This window comes from Scyliorhinus canicula, chromosome 8 (assembly GCF_902713615.1).
Source record: "Scyliorhinus canicula chromosome 8, sScyCan1.1, whole genome shotgun sequence".
In the NCBI taxonomy this organism is placed as follows: domain Eukaryota; kingdom Metazoa; phylum Chordata; class Chondrichthyes; order Carcharhiniformes; family Scyliorhinidae; genus Scyliorhinus; species Scyliorhinus canicula.
Genome location: NC_052153.1, coordinates 188,872,067 through 188,884,506, shown reverse-complemented (window position 1 = coordinate 188,884,506; position 12,440 = coordinate 188,872,067). Strand labels below are relative to the sequence as shown.

The 12,440-nt window shown below is 46.1% G+C and overlaps 1 protein-coding gene across 3 annotated transcripts in view; it reads left to right on the top strand.

Annotated features, from left to right (window-relative positions):
- The window catches only part of sh3bp2 (SH3-domain binding protein 2), a 172,547-nt gene that overhangs the window by 55,849 nt on the left and 104,258 nt on the right, over positions 1-12,440 (top strand). Inside the window, exon 2 of one of the 3 annotated variants that reach the window (XM_038805879.1) lies at positions 3,050-3,234. The exons of the other annotated variants lie outside the window; for them this stretch is intronic. The gene's annotated coding sequence lies outside the window, so the exon portion shown is untranslated. The remainder of the gene's footprint in view (positions 1-3,049; positions 3,235-12,440) is intronic. 3 annotated transcript variants of the gene reach the window in all.

Genomic DNA, 12,440 nt, shown 5'->3' with positions numbered 1-12,440 from the left:
CAGTGTCCTGACAAATAGGTAAAAGGTAAGGTAAAGTCACCATAGTCCCAGTTGGCTCTCTTTGAGGGAGAGAGCCAACTGGTGGTGGTTTAACCTGAGGGTCACCACACCTCGGGCGAGGGGCAAGGCTGAGAAGGCGGGGCCTTCATGAATAACCTCAGCTGGTACGGGAATTGAACCTCCGCTGCTGGCCTCACTCTGCATCATGAACCAGCTATACATCCAACTGAGCTAAACCCTGGTATATTGGTCCTGACTGATATTTATCCCATCACCAACATCTCACAAACAGATTCTCTGGCTAGTATCTCGTTGTTGTTTGTGGACCTTGCTGTGTACAAATTGGCTGCCCCATTTACTACATTACAAAGTGTTTGTAGGCACTTCAAAAATGACTTCATTGACTGTAATGTGTCGTTGGATGTCCTGAGAGTGTGATAGGTGGTATATAAATTATTTCTTGGACCTTGTTTCTTTTCTCTAAAGCTGTTGACTTTGTGACAAGATGAGGTGAGTGGGTTCTATAATGTGTGGGCATTTCATTCTGCCAGTCTTTAAGCAATGAATGTGGAAATGACCCCCAGTGACCCTTAGCTCGGCTGTGTTACTTAATTTGACTCACCTGTAGAATTACTATGAATTTAAAGCATAGAAACAAGTCATTTGGACAATAGTCTTTGTTGGTGTATAGCTTTCATATGAGCCTATCACAATGTCCTTCGACATCTTCCTTCCTCATGTAGTTGTGTAATTTCCACTTAAATGCGTCTATGCTATCTGCCTCTTCATGTGGTTGGAAGTTCCACATTCCAAACACACTATGGGTAATCCTGAATTACTCACTGGATTTATTAGTGCCATCTTGTTTTTGTGACTCCTGGTTTTGGACTATCTTGCGGCTGGAAATCTCTTCTTTTTGTCCAGCCCATATAAGCTTTTATCAGATCAGTCCTCAGTCTTCTGTTTCCTCGAGAGAGAAAAAAACACCAGCCTGTTCAATCTGTCTCCGTTCTGATGTAATATAATATAATAAGATGAGTAATAGTAATAATCTTTATTAGTGTCAAAGGTAGACTTACATTAACACTGCAATGAAGTTACTGTGAAAATCCCCTCGTCGCCACATTCCGGCGCCTGTTCACAGAGGGAGAATTCAGAATGTCCAATTCACCAAGCAGCACGTCTTTCGGGACTTGTGGGAGGAAACCGGAGCACCCAGAGGAAATCCGCGCAGACACGGGAGAACATGCAGATTCCGCACAGATAATGACCCAAGCTGGGAATCGAACCCGGGTCCCTGGCGCTTTGAAGCAGCAGTGCTAACCACTGTGCTACCAAACCAAAGTTCAATACAAAGTTTACCATACGTAGCCAATTGGTGTGTGGAATTTATCGGTCCGTGTTCGGTTATCTGATCTTCCGGGACACCTGCCCAAACCATTAATGTTGCCTTTCCTAACCTGACTATTAAAGCCACCTTTAGCATTCCATGACATCTTCCCAGTTGTGATTAGCTAGTTGGGTGCTAGACATGAATTGAATCTGAGGCATTCTTAGTGTTTATTGCTTATCTACTCAACAACACCATCTTGCATTCTCGTAGCACCTGTAATGTATTAAAATATCCAAATGCCCTTCACTGGGGCATTATCAGACAAAACAGGGCACTGATCCACAAAAGGAAATATTAGAACAGGTAACCAAAATTTTGGTCAAAGAGGTAGGTTTAAGGAGAGACATAGTAGGAAAAAGGAAAAATAATGTATTTCTATAAAGTATTTTACAGCGTTAAGACCTCCCAAAATGCCTTACAGCTATCATAAGTTAATAGAGTCATACAGCACAGAAAAGGCCCTTCAGTCCATCGATTCTGCGCCAGTCAAAACAACCACCTAACTATTCTATTCCCATTTTCCAGCACTTGGCCCATAGCCTTTTCTGCCCTGGGATCGCAAGTTCACATCTAAATACTTCCTAAATGTTATGAGGGTCTCTGTCTCCACCACCCTCTGGGTAAAAAAGTTCCCCCTCACATCCCCTCTAAACCTCCTACCCCATAACGTAAATCTATGCCCTCTGGTCATTGACCGCTCCACCAAGGGGAATTTGTTTTTCATGTCTACTGTATCTATTCCCCTCATAATTTCATACATCTCCATCATGTCCCCCCTCAGTCTCCTCTGCTCCAAGGAAAACAACCCTAGACTATCAAATCTCTCTTCATAGCTAACACTCTCCAGCCCAGGCAACATCCTGGTAAATCTCCTCTCCACCCTTTCCAGTGCAATCACATCCCTCCTATAATTAAATACTTCTGAAGTGTATTCACAACAGCCTGTGTTTCAATCCTGGACCTCCCCTTTCAATCCTGGAAGTCCCCTTTTCATCCTGGAATTCCCACCCTAACAGCACTGGGAGTGTACTCTGTACCTGCATAACTGATTTTGAGTGGTTAGCGCCTCGATGCTGGCAAGTTTGCTTCAGGGAGGACTCTGCTGTTGGACGGGATCCTGTGAAGGCTCCGCAGGTGACGCTTTTCTCGAGCTTTTAAGTGTTATCTAAGTTACTGTAGGGGTTGCTGCAGGTTATCGAGATTCTGCTCCAGAAAGACTCTCTTCCTCAGTCAGCCGAAGACTGAGCGGGAAAACTGGAGGTGATGATGAATTTTGTTTTCCAATTAAGGGGTAATTTAGCTTGGCCAATCCACCTACCCTGCACATCTTTGGGATGTGGGGGTGAGACCCAACGCAGACACAGGGAGAATGTGCAAACTCCACACGGATAGTGACCCGGGGCCGGGATCGAACCCGGGTCCTCGGCACTGCGAGGCAGTAGTGCTAACCACTGCGCCACCGTGCCACCCTAGGTGGTGATGAATTTTGTCACCCATGTCTACCTTTGTCGTAAGGAGGTTGCCAAGGTAGGGAAAATGGTCCATGTTTTCCAGGATTGTGCCATTGATCTTACTTGATGGGGCTTTGGGAGCTGGTTGGAAAAAGGTCTTTGTTTTCCCGATGTTTAGTGAAAGACCCATTTTCTCATTCTTCAGATGCGTCAACAATAACCTGGAGCTGAGTTTCGAAGTGAACTCGTCTAGATAAGCATCATTTTCAAGCTGATGTTCTATGACTTGAGGTTGGAATGGTTTTGGTTTTGAATTGAAAGCAGCGTCGATTGAATTGTTTCCCATCTGTTCTGGCGATCATTACCACCTTTAAGAGTCATTTACTGGAGGTAAGATGCTGTACTGCAGCGAGGAAATGAGAGAAGAGTTGGTGCATTGACATGGCCTTATTTGACCCCTGGCCCTCCCTGAGATAGGATTTGCGGGAGCTCCGTTGGTGAGAATCACAGCTTGTCTGCCTGTCATCATGGAGCTGGCGAGGATGCTGACCAATTCTGAGTGCAAACATGAGGGAGATCCTCCATACACCTTTGCAGTTGACAGAGTCAAAGGCTCTTGTGAGGTTTAAAAACACCTCTACAGGGGGTCGGTGCCATTCCTTGGATTCTTCTTGAATTTTCTGCACAGTTAAGATCATGTCTGTGGTGCCTCTTGATGGGCAAAAACTGCTCTGCGACTCTGGAAGCAGTTCCTCAGCCACTGGGAAGAGGCTGTTGAGGAGGATCCTTGGTGATGGTTTTTCCTGTGGTAGACTGCAAGGAAACTGCTCTACAGTTAACCATTAGTGAACCAGATGGTTTTTAATGACAATTGACGATGGTTTCACCAAAGAACAAAGAAAAGTACAGCACAGGAACAGGCCCTTCGGCCCTCCAAGCCTGTGCCGACCATGCTGCCTGTCTAAACTAAAATCTTCTACACTTCCTGGGTCCGTATCCCTCTATTCCCATCCTATTCATGTATTTGTCAAGGTGCCCCTTACATGTCACTATCGTCCCTGCTTCCACCACCTCCTCCGGCAGCGAGTTCCAGGCACCCACTACCCTCTGTGTAAAAAAACATACCTTGCACATCTCCTCTAAACCTTGCCCCTTGCACCTTAAACCTATGCCCCCTAGTAATTGACCCCTCGACCCTGGGGAAAATGTCTCTGACTATCCACCTTGTCTATGCCTGTCTAGGTTCAGTTAGGGCGCTTGAGAGTTACAAGTTAGCTAGGAAGGACCGAAAGAGAGAGCTAAGAAGAGCCAGGAGGGGACATGAGAAGTCTTTGGCAGGTAGGTTCAAGGATAACCCTAACGCTTTCTATAGGTATGTCAGGAATAAAAGAATGACTAGGGTAAGAGTAGGGCCAGTCAAGGACAGTAGTGGGAAGTTGTCCGAGGAAATAGGAGGTGCTAAATGAATATTTTTTGTCAGTATTCACACAGGAAAAAGACAATGTTGTCGAGGAGAATACTGAGATACAGGCTACTAGACTAGAAGGGCTTGAGGTTCATTAGGAGGAGGTGTTAGCAATTCTGGAAAGTGTGAAAATAGATAAATCCCCGGGGCCGGATGGGATTTATCCTAGGATTCTCTGGGAAGCTAGGGAGGAGATTGCTGAGCCTTTGGCTTGATCTTTATGTCATCATTTGTGTACAGGAATAGTGGCAGAAGACGGGAGGATAGCAAATGTTGTCCCGTTGTTCAAGAAGGGGAGTAGAGACAACCCCAGTAACTACAGACCAGTGAGCCTTACTTCTGTTGTGGGCAAAGTCTTGGAAAGGTTTATAACAGATAGGATTTATAATCATCTGGAAAGGAATAATTTGATTCGCGATAGTCAACACAGTTTTGTGAAGGGTAGGTTGTGCCTCACAAACCTTATTGAGTTCTTTGAGAAAATGAGCAAACAAGTGGACGAAGGTAAAGCAGTTGATGTGGTGTATGTGGATTTCAGTAAAGCGTTTGATAAGGTTCCCCATAGTATGGGATTCAGGGTGATTTAGCAGTTTGGATCAGAAATTGGCTAGCTGGAAGAAGACAAAGTGTGGTGGTTAATGGGAAATGTTCAGCCTGGAGTCCAGTTGCTAGTGGTGTACCACAAGGATCTGTTTTGGGGCCACTGCTGTTTGTCATTTTTATAAATGACCTGGAGGAGGGCATAGAAGGATGGGTGAGTAAATTTGCAGATGACACTAAAGTGGGTGGAGTTGTGTACTGTGCGGAAGGATGTTGCAAGTTACAGAGGGACATAGATAAGCTGCAGAGCTGGGCTGACAGGTGGCAAATGGAGTTTAATGCAGAAAAGTGTGAGGTGATTCATTTTGGAAGGAATAACAGGAAGACAGAGTACTGGGCTAATGGTAAGATTCTTGATAGTGTGGATGAGCAGAGAGATCTCGGTGTCCATGTACATAGATCCCTGAAAGTTGCCACCCAGGTTGAGAGGGTTGTTAAAAAGGCGTACGGTGTGTTAGCTTTTATTGGTAGAGGGATTGAATTTTGGAGCCATGAGGTCATGTTGCAGCTGTACAAAACTCTGGTGCGGCCGCATTTGGAGTATTGCGAGCAGTTCTGGTCGCCACATTATAGGAAGGATAGAACATAGAACATTACAGCGCAGTACGGGCCCTTCGGCCCTCGATGTTGCGCCGACCTGTGAAACCATCTGAAGCCTATCTGACCTACACTATTCCATTTTCATCCATATGTCTATCCAGTGACCACTTAAATGCCCTTAAAGTTGGCGAGTCTACTACTGTTGCAGGCAGAGCGTTCCACACCCCTACTACTCTCTGAGTAAAGAAACTGCCTCTGACATCTGTCCTATATCTACCACCCCTCAATTTAAAGCTATGTCCCCTCATGTTGGTCATCACCATCCGAGGAAAGAGACTCTCACTGTCCACCCTATCTAACCCTCTGACTATCTTATATATCTCTATTAAGTCACCTCTCAGCCTTCTCCTCTCTAACGAAAACAACCTCAAGTCCCTGAGCCTTTCCTCGTAAGACCTTCCCTCCATACCAGGCAACATCCTAGTAAATCTCCTCTGAACCCTTTCCAAAGCTTCCACATCCTTCCTATAATGTGGCGACCAGAACAGCACGCAGTACTCCAGGAGCGGCCACACCAGAGTTATGTACAGCTGCAGCATGACCTTGTGGCTCCGAAACTCAATCCCCCTACTGATAAAGGCTAGCACACCATATGCCTTCTTAACAGCCCTATTAACCTGGGTGGCAACTTTCAGGGATTTATGTACTTGGATGCCGAGATCTCTCTGTTCATCTACACTACCAAGAATCTTGCCATTAGCCCAGTACTCTGCATTCCTGTTACTCCTTCCAAAGTGAACCACCTCACACTTTTCCGCATTAAACTCCATCTGCCACCTCTCACCCTGCTCTGCAGCTTATCTATGTCCCTCTGTATCCTATAACATCCTTCAGCACTATCCACAACTCCACCGACCTTCGTGTCATCTGCAAATTTACTAACCCATCCTTCTACACCCTCTTCCAGGTCATTTATAAAAATGACAAACAGCAGTGGCCCCAAAACAGATCCTTGCGGTACACCACTAGTAACTGAACTCCAGGATGAACATTTGCCATCAACCACCACCCTCTGTCTTCTTTCAGCTAGCCAATTACTGATCCAAACCGCTAAATCACCTTCAATCCCAGACTTCCTTATTTTCTGCAATAGCCTGGGGAACCTTATCAAACGCCTTACTGAAATCCATATACACCACATCAACTGCTTTACCCTCATCCACCTGTTTGGTCACCTTCTCAAAAAACTAAATAAGGTTTGTGAGGCATGACCTACCCTTCACAAAACCGTGTTGACTATCGCTAATCAACTTGTTCTTTTCAAGATGATTATAAACCCTATCTCTTATAACCTTTTCCAACATTTTAACCACAACCGAAGTAAGGTTCACAGGTCTATAATTACCAGGGTTGTCTCTACTCCCCTTTGTTGCACGTTTTGCTATGGGTGTAAAACGCGTTTATTGGAGTGTATTAACACGCCTCCGTTTAAAGGCCGTGTGCTTAACACTACTAGGCTCTGTGTATGTATTTTTCAGCTCAGGAGTCGCCAGATGCCGTATAGACACCTCACAAATATTCCAAGGTCAGGTTCAAAGTAATAAAACAATACACCGATTAGTAAGTTCCAAACGATCAATATTTATTATACAATTATAATAAATACGCATGCACACGCTAAGGGACTAAGCTATGACTAAACTAAGCAATCAGAATACTTAACTAAACAGGAACAGGCAAGGTCAGGGAGCGAGGCCTTCGTTCCGGTCTTGGTCTGCAACCTTCAGAAAGCGTGCTGGTCACTGGGGGTCTAGTGGGCCTGGTTCGCGTAGCGAGCGTCGTATTGGCACTTACGGTTCGGCGGCTGGTGCTCAATGGCTGGAGTCAGGATACAATTCGAAGTTCTTGGTCAAAGCCGGAGCACGAAACAACAGACAGGACCATGGGTGGGGGTCTATCTTTTATAGGGGTCCCCAATGTCCTTGCCTTTTCCTGGGCGGGCTTTACCTTCAGGTATCGATTGGATCGCTCCCAATCGATATCTTTTGAATTCCTCCAATGTGAGGGTCTCTCTTGATGGCGGGGGCGGTTTCTATAGTGGATACTTCTGGTGCCGCTCTGTCTGGACATCCACTTAAAGTATCTTATTCAAACCCAAATGTTGCCATTGTGTGTGCCTAGATCTGGACTGCCTCATTAGTATGTAAAGCGTTCTGCCATTATCACCTTTGGTTTGAGATCTTCCACCTGGCCAGAAACTAGTTTTGCTGCTTGCAAAATGCTAATGAGTGTTTGCAGGCTGCTGCCTTGGCTAAACTGCTTTTTCCCTGCAGTCTTAGCGATTCTCCATTTTGTTTAGTTCAGTGTCCATTTTAGGTGGCTACAGTGGCTACACCTTCTTGAACAAGGGGACAACATTTGCTATCCTCCAGTCTTCCGGCACTATTCCTGTCGACAAAGACGACATAAAGATCAAGGACAAAGGCTCTGCAATCTCCTCCCTGGCTTCCCAGAGAATCCTAGGATAAATCCCATCTGGCCCAGGGGACTTACCTATTTTTACATTTTCCAAAATTGCTAACACCTCCTCCTTGTGAACCTCAATTCCATCTAGCCTGGTCGACTGAACCTGAGTATTCTCCTCGACAACATTGTCTTTCTCCAGTGTAAAAACTGACGAAAAATATCCATTTAACGCTTCCCCTATCTCTTCTGATTCCACCCACAACTTTCCACTAAGCCTTCTTCTTCCTCTTGACAAGTGCTTCAACTTCCTTAGTAAACCACGGTTCCCTTGCTCGACAACTTCCTCCCTGCCTGACAGGTACATACTTATCAAGGACACACAGTAGCTGTTCCTTGAAAAAGCTCCACATTTTGATTGTACCCATCCCCTGCAGTTTCCTTCCCCATCCTATACATCCTAAATCTTGCCGAATAGCATCATAATTGCCTTTCCCCCAGCTATAATTCTTGCCTTGCGGTATATACCTATCCCTGCCCATTGCTAAAGTAAACATAACCGAATTGTGATCACTATCACCAAAGTGCTCACCTACATCTAAATCTAACACCTGGCCGGGTTCATTACCCAGTACCAAATCCAATGTGGCCTCGCCCCTTGTTGGCCTGTCTACATACTGTGTCAGAAAACCCTCCTGCACACACTGCACAAAAACTGACCCATCTATAGTACTCGAACTATAGTATTTCCAGTCAATATTTGGAAAGTTAAAGTCCCCCATAACAACTACCCTGTTACTCTCGCTCCTGTTGAGAATCATCTTTGCAATCCTTTCCTCTACATCTCTGGAACTATTCGGAGGTCTATAGACAACTCCCAACAGGGTGACCTCTCCTCTCCTGTTCCTAACCTCGGCCCATACTACCTCAGTAGACGAGTCCTCAAACGCCCTTTCTACCGCCGTAATACTTTCCTTGATTAATAATGCCACACCCCCCCCTCTTTTACCATCTTCTCTGTTCTTACAGAAACATCTAAATCCTGGAACCTGCAACAACCATTCCTCTCCCTGCACTACCCATGTCTCCGAAATCGCCACAACATCGAGATCCCAGGTACCAACCCATGCTGCAAGCTCACCCACCTTATTCCGGATGCTCCTGGCGTTGAAGGAGACACACTTCAAGCCAGCGTCTTGCTTGCCGGTGCACTCTTTCGAACTTTTAACCCTATCCCTGACCTCACTACTCTCAACATCCTGTACACTGGGACTACAATTTAGGTTCCCATCCCCCTGCTGAATTAGTTTAAACCCCCCCAAAGAGCGCTAGCAAATCTCCCCCCCCAGGATATTGGTACCCCTCTGGTTCAGGTGAAGATCATCCTGTTTGTAGAGGTCCCACCTACCCCAGAATGAGCCCCAATTATCCAGGAAACCAAAACCCTCCCGCCTGCACCATCCCTGTAGCAACGTGTTCAACTCCTCTCTCTCCTTATTTCTCACTTCGCTAGCACGTGGCACGGGTAACAACCCAGAGATAACAACTCTGTTTGTTCTAGCTCTCAGCTTCCACCCTAGCTCCCTGAATTTCTGTCTCAAATCCCCATCTCTCTTCCTACCTATGTGGACCACGACTTGGGGCTGCTCCCCTTCCCCCTTAAGGATCCCAAAAACACGATCAGAGACATCACGAACCCTGGCACCTGGGAGGCAACACACCAACCGTGAGTCTCTTTCGTTCCCACAGAACCCCCTGTCTGTTCCTCTAACTATGGAGTCCCCAATGACAAGTGCCCTGTTCCTCTTCTCCCTTCCCTTCTGAGCAACAGGGACAGACTCTGTGCCAGAGACCTGTGCCCCATTGCTTACCCCTGGTAAGTCATCCCCCGCAACAGTATCCAAAACGGTATACTTATTATGGAGGGGAACGGCCACAGGGGATCCCTGCACTGCCTGCCGGTTCCCTCTCCCTACCCTGACGGTAACCTATCTACCTTCTTCTTTTACCTGAGGTGTGACTACCTCCCTATAACTCCTCTCAATAACCACCTCTGCCTCCCGAATGATCCGAAGTTCATCCAGCTCCAGCTCCAGGTCCCTAACACGGTTCTTGAGGAGCTGGAGTTGGGTGCACTTCCCGCAGATGTAGTCAGCAGGGACACTCGAGGTGACCCTTTCCTCCCACATTCTGCAGGAGGAACATTCAACTGCCCTAACCTCCATTCCCACTGAACTAACTTCCCAACTACTGAAAACTAAAAACTAAAAAAAAAACTTGTTAGTTTAGCAATCCGACGGACAGAACTTTTTTTTTGGTTAGAGGGGGAGGATGGGTGAGAGACACTATGTGAGTAGTGTTTCGGGTAAAGCTGTCACTTGAGAACAGCCCCTTCACAAACCACCTTCAACTTACGCTGACCGTACTGCACGTATGCAAATCTCCCCGGAACAGCCAATCAGAAGCTCTGCTCTGCTGCCCTCTGCTGGATGCTTGCCTTCACTCGAACTCCTCGGGTCACTTGCGCAGGTACACCTTCAACTTACGCTGACCGCACTGAACGTATACAAATCTCCCTGGAACAGCCAATCAGAAGCTCTGCTCTGCTGCCCTCTGCTGGTTGTGGAAGCATTGGAAAGGGTGCAGAGGAGATTTACCAGGATGTTGCCTGGTATGGAGGGAAGATCATATGAGGAAAGGCTGAAGGACTTGAGGCTGTTTTCGTTAGAGAGAAGAAGGTTAAGAGGGGACTTGATTGAGGCATACAAGGGGATAAACATATAGTTACCACCCAGGTTGAGAGGGTTGTTAAGAAGGCGTATGGTGTGTTAGCTTTTATTGGTAGAGGAATTGAGTTTCGGAGCCATGAGGTCATGTTGCAGTTGTACAAAACTCTGGTGCGGCCGCATTTGGAGTATTGTGTGCAGTTCTGGTCGCCACATTATAGGAAGGATGTGGAAGCATTGGAAAGGGTACAGAGGAGATTTACAAGAATGTTGCCTGGTATGGAGGGAAGATCATATGAGGAAAGGCTGAAGGACTTGAGGCTGTTTTCATTAGAGAGATGAAGGTTAAGAGGGGACTTAATTGAGGCATACAAGATGATCAGAGGATTAGATAGGGTGGACATCGAGAGCCTTTTTCCTCGGATGGTGATGTCCAGCATGAGGGGACATAGCTTTAAATTGAGGGGAGATAGATATAGGACAGATGTCAGAGGTAGGTTCTTTACTCAGATAGTAGTAAGGGCGTGGAATGCCCTGCCTGCAACAGTAGTAGACTCGCCAACAATAAAGGCATTCAAATGGTCATTGGATAGGCATATGGACGATAAGGGAATAGTGTAGAGGGACTTTAGAAGGGTTTCACAGGACGGTGCAACATCGTGGGCCGAAGGGCCTGTACTGCGCTGTAATGTTCTATATAGATGATAAGGGAATAGTGTAGATGGGCTTTAGAGTGGTTTCACAGGTCGGCGCAACATCGAGGGCCGAAGGGCCTGTACTGCGCTGTAATGTTCTATGTTCTATGCCTCTCATAATTTTGGAGACCTCTATCAGGTCGCCCCTCAACCTCCTTCGTTCCAGTGAGAACAAACCAAGTTTATTCAACCTCTCCTCATAGCTAATGCCCTCCATACCAGGCAACATCCTGCTAAATCTCTTCTGCATCCTCTCTAAAGCCTCCACATCCTTCTGATAGTGTAGCGACCAGAATTGAACGTTATACTCCAAGTGTGGCCTAACTAAGGTTCTATATAGCTGCAAGCTGGCTTGCCAATTTTTATACTCAATGCCCCGGCCAATGAAGGAAAGCATGCCGTATGCCTTCTTGACTACCTTCTCCACCTGTGTTGCACCTTTCAGTGACCTGTGGACCTGTACACCAAGATCTCTCTAATTGTCAATACTCTGGAGGGTTCTACCATTCACTGTATAATTCCTACCTGTATTAGACCTTCCAAAATGCATTACCTCACATTTGTCCGGATTAATCTCCATCTGCCATCTCTCCGCCCAAGTCTCTAAACGATCTAAATCCTGCTGTATCCTCTGACAGTCCTCATCGCTATCCGCAATTCCACCAACCTTTGTGTCGTCTGCAAACTTACTAATCAGAGCAGTTGCATTTTCCTCCAAATCATTTATATATACTAAGAGCAGCAAAGGTCCCAGCACTGATCCCTGCGGAACACCACTAGTCACAGCCCTCCAATCAGTAAATCACCCTTCCATTGCTACTCTCAGCCTTCTATGACCCTTTTCATGGTCATCATTTGCTTTTAAGTTATAGATTTATATTGAATTCAAATTTCACCATCTGCCATGATAGGATTCGAACCGAGATCCCCTGAGCATTACCCTGGGTCTCTGGATTACTTGTTCAGTGATGATACCACTATGTCACTGCCTCCCCATATACATGATGTAGTTAAAACAGAATTCAACTGTGTGAGTTGCTGAATTCATAAATTCAATGAATACAGATTCAGATAATGGCAACATGTCTAGATCGTCATGATATAGTG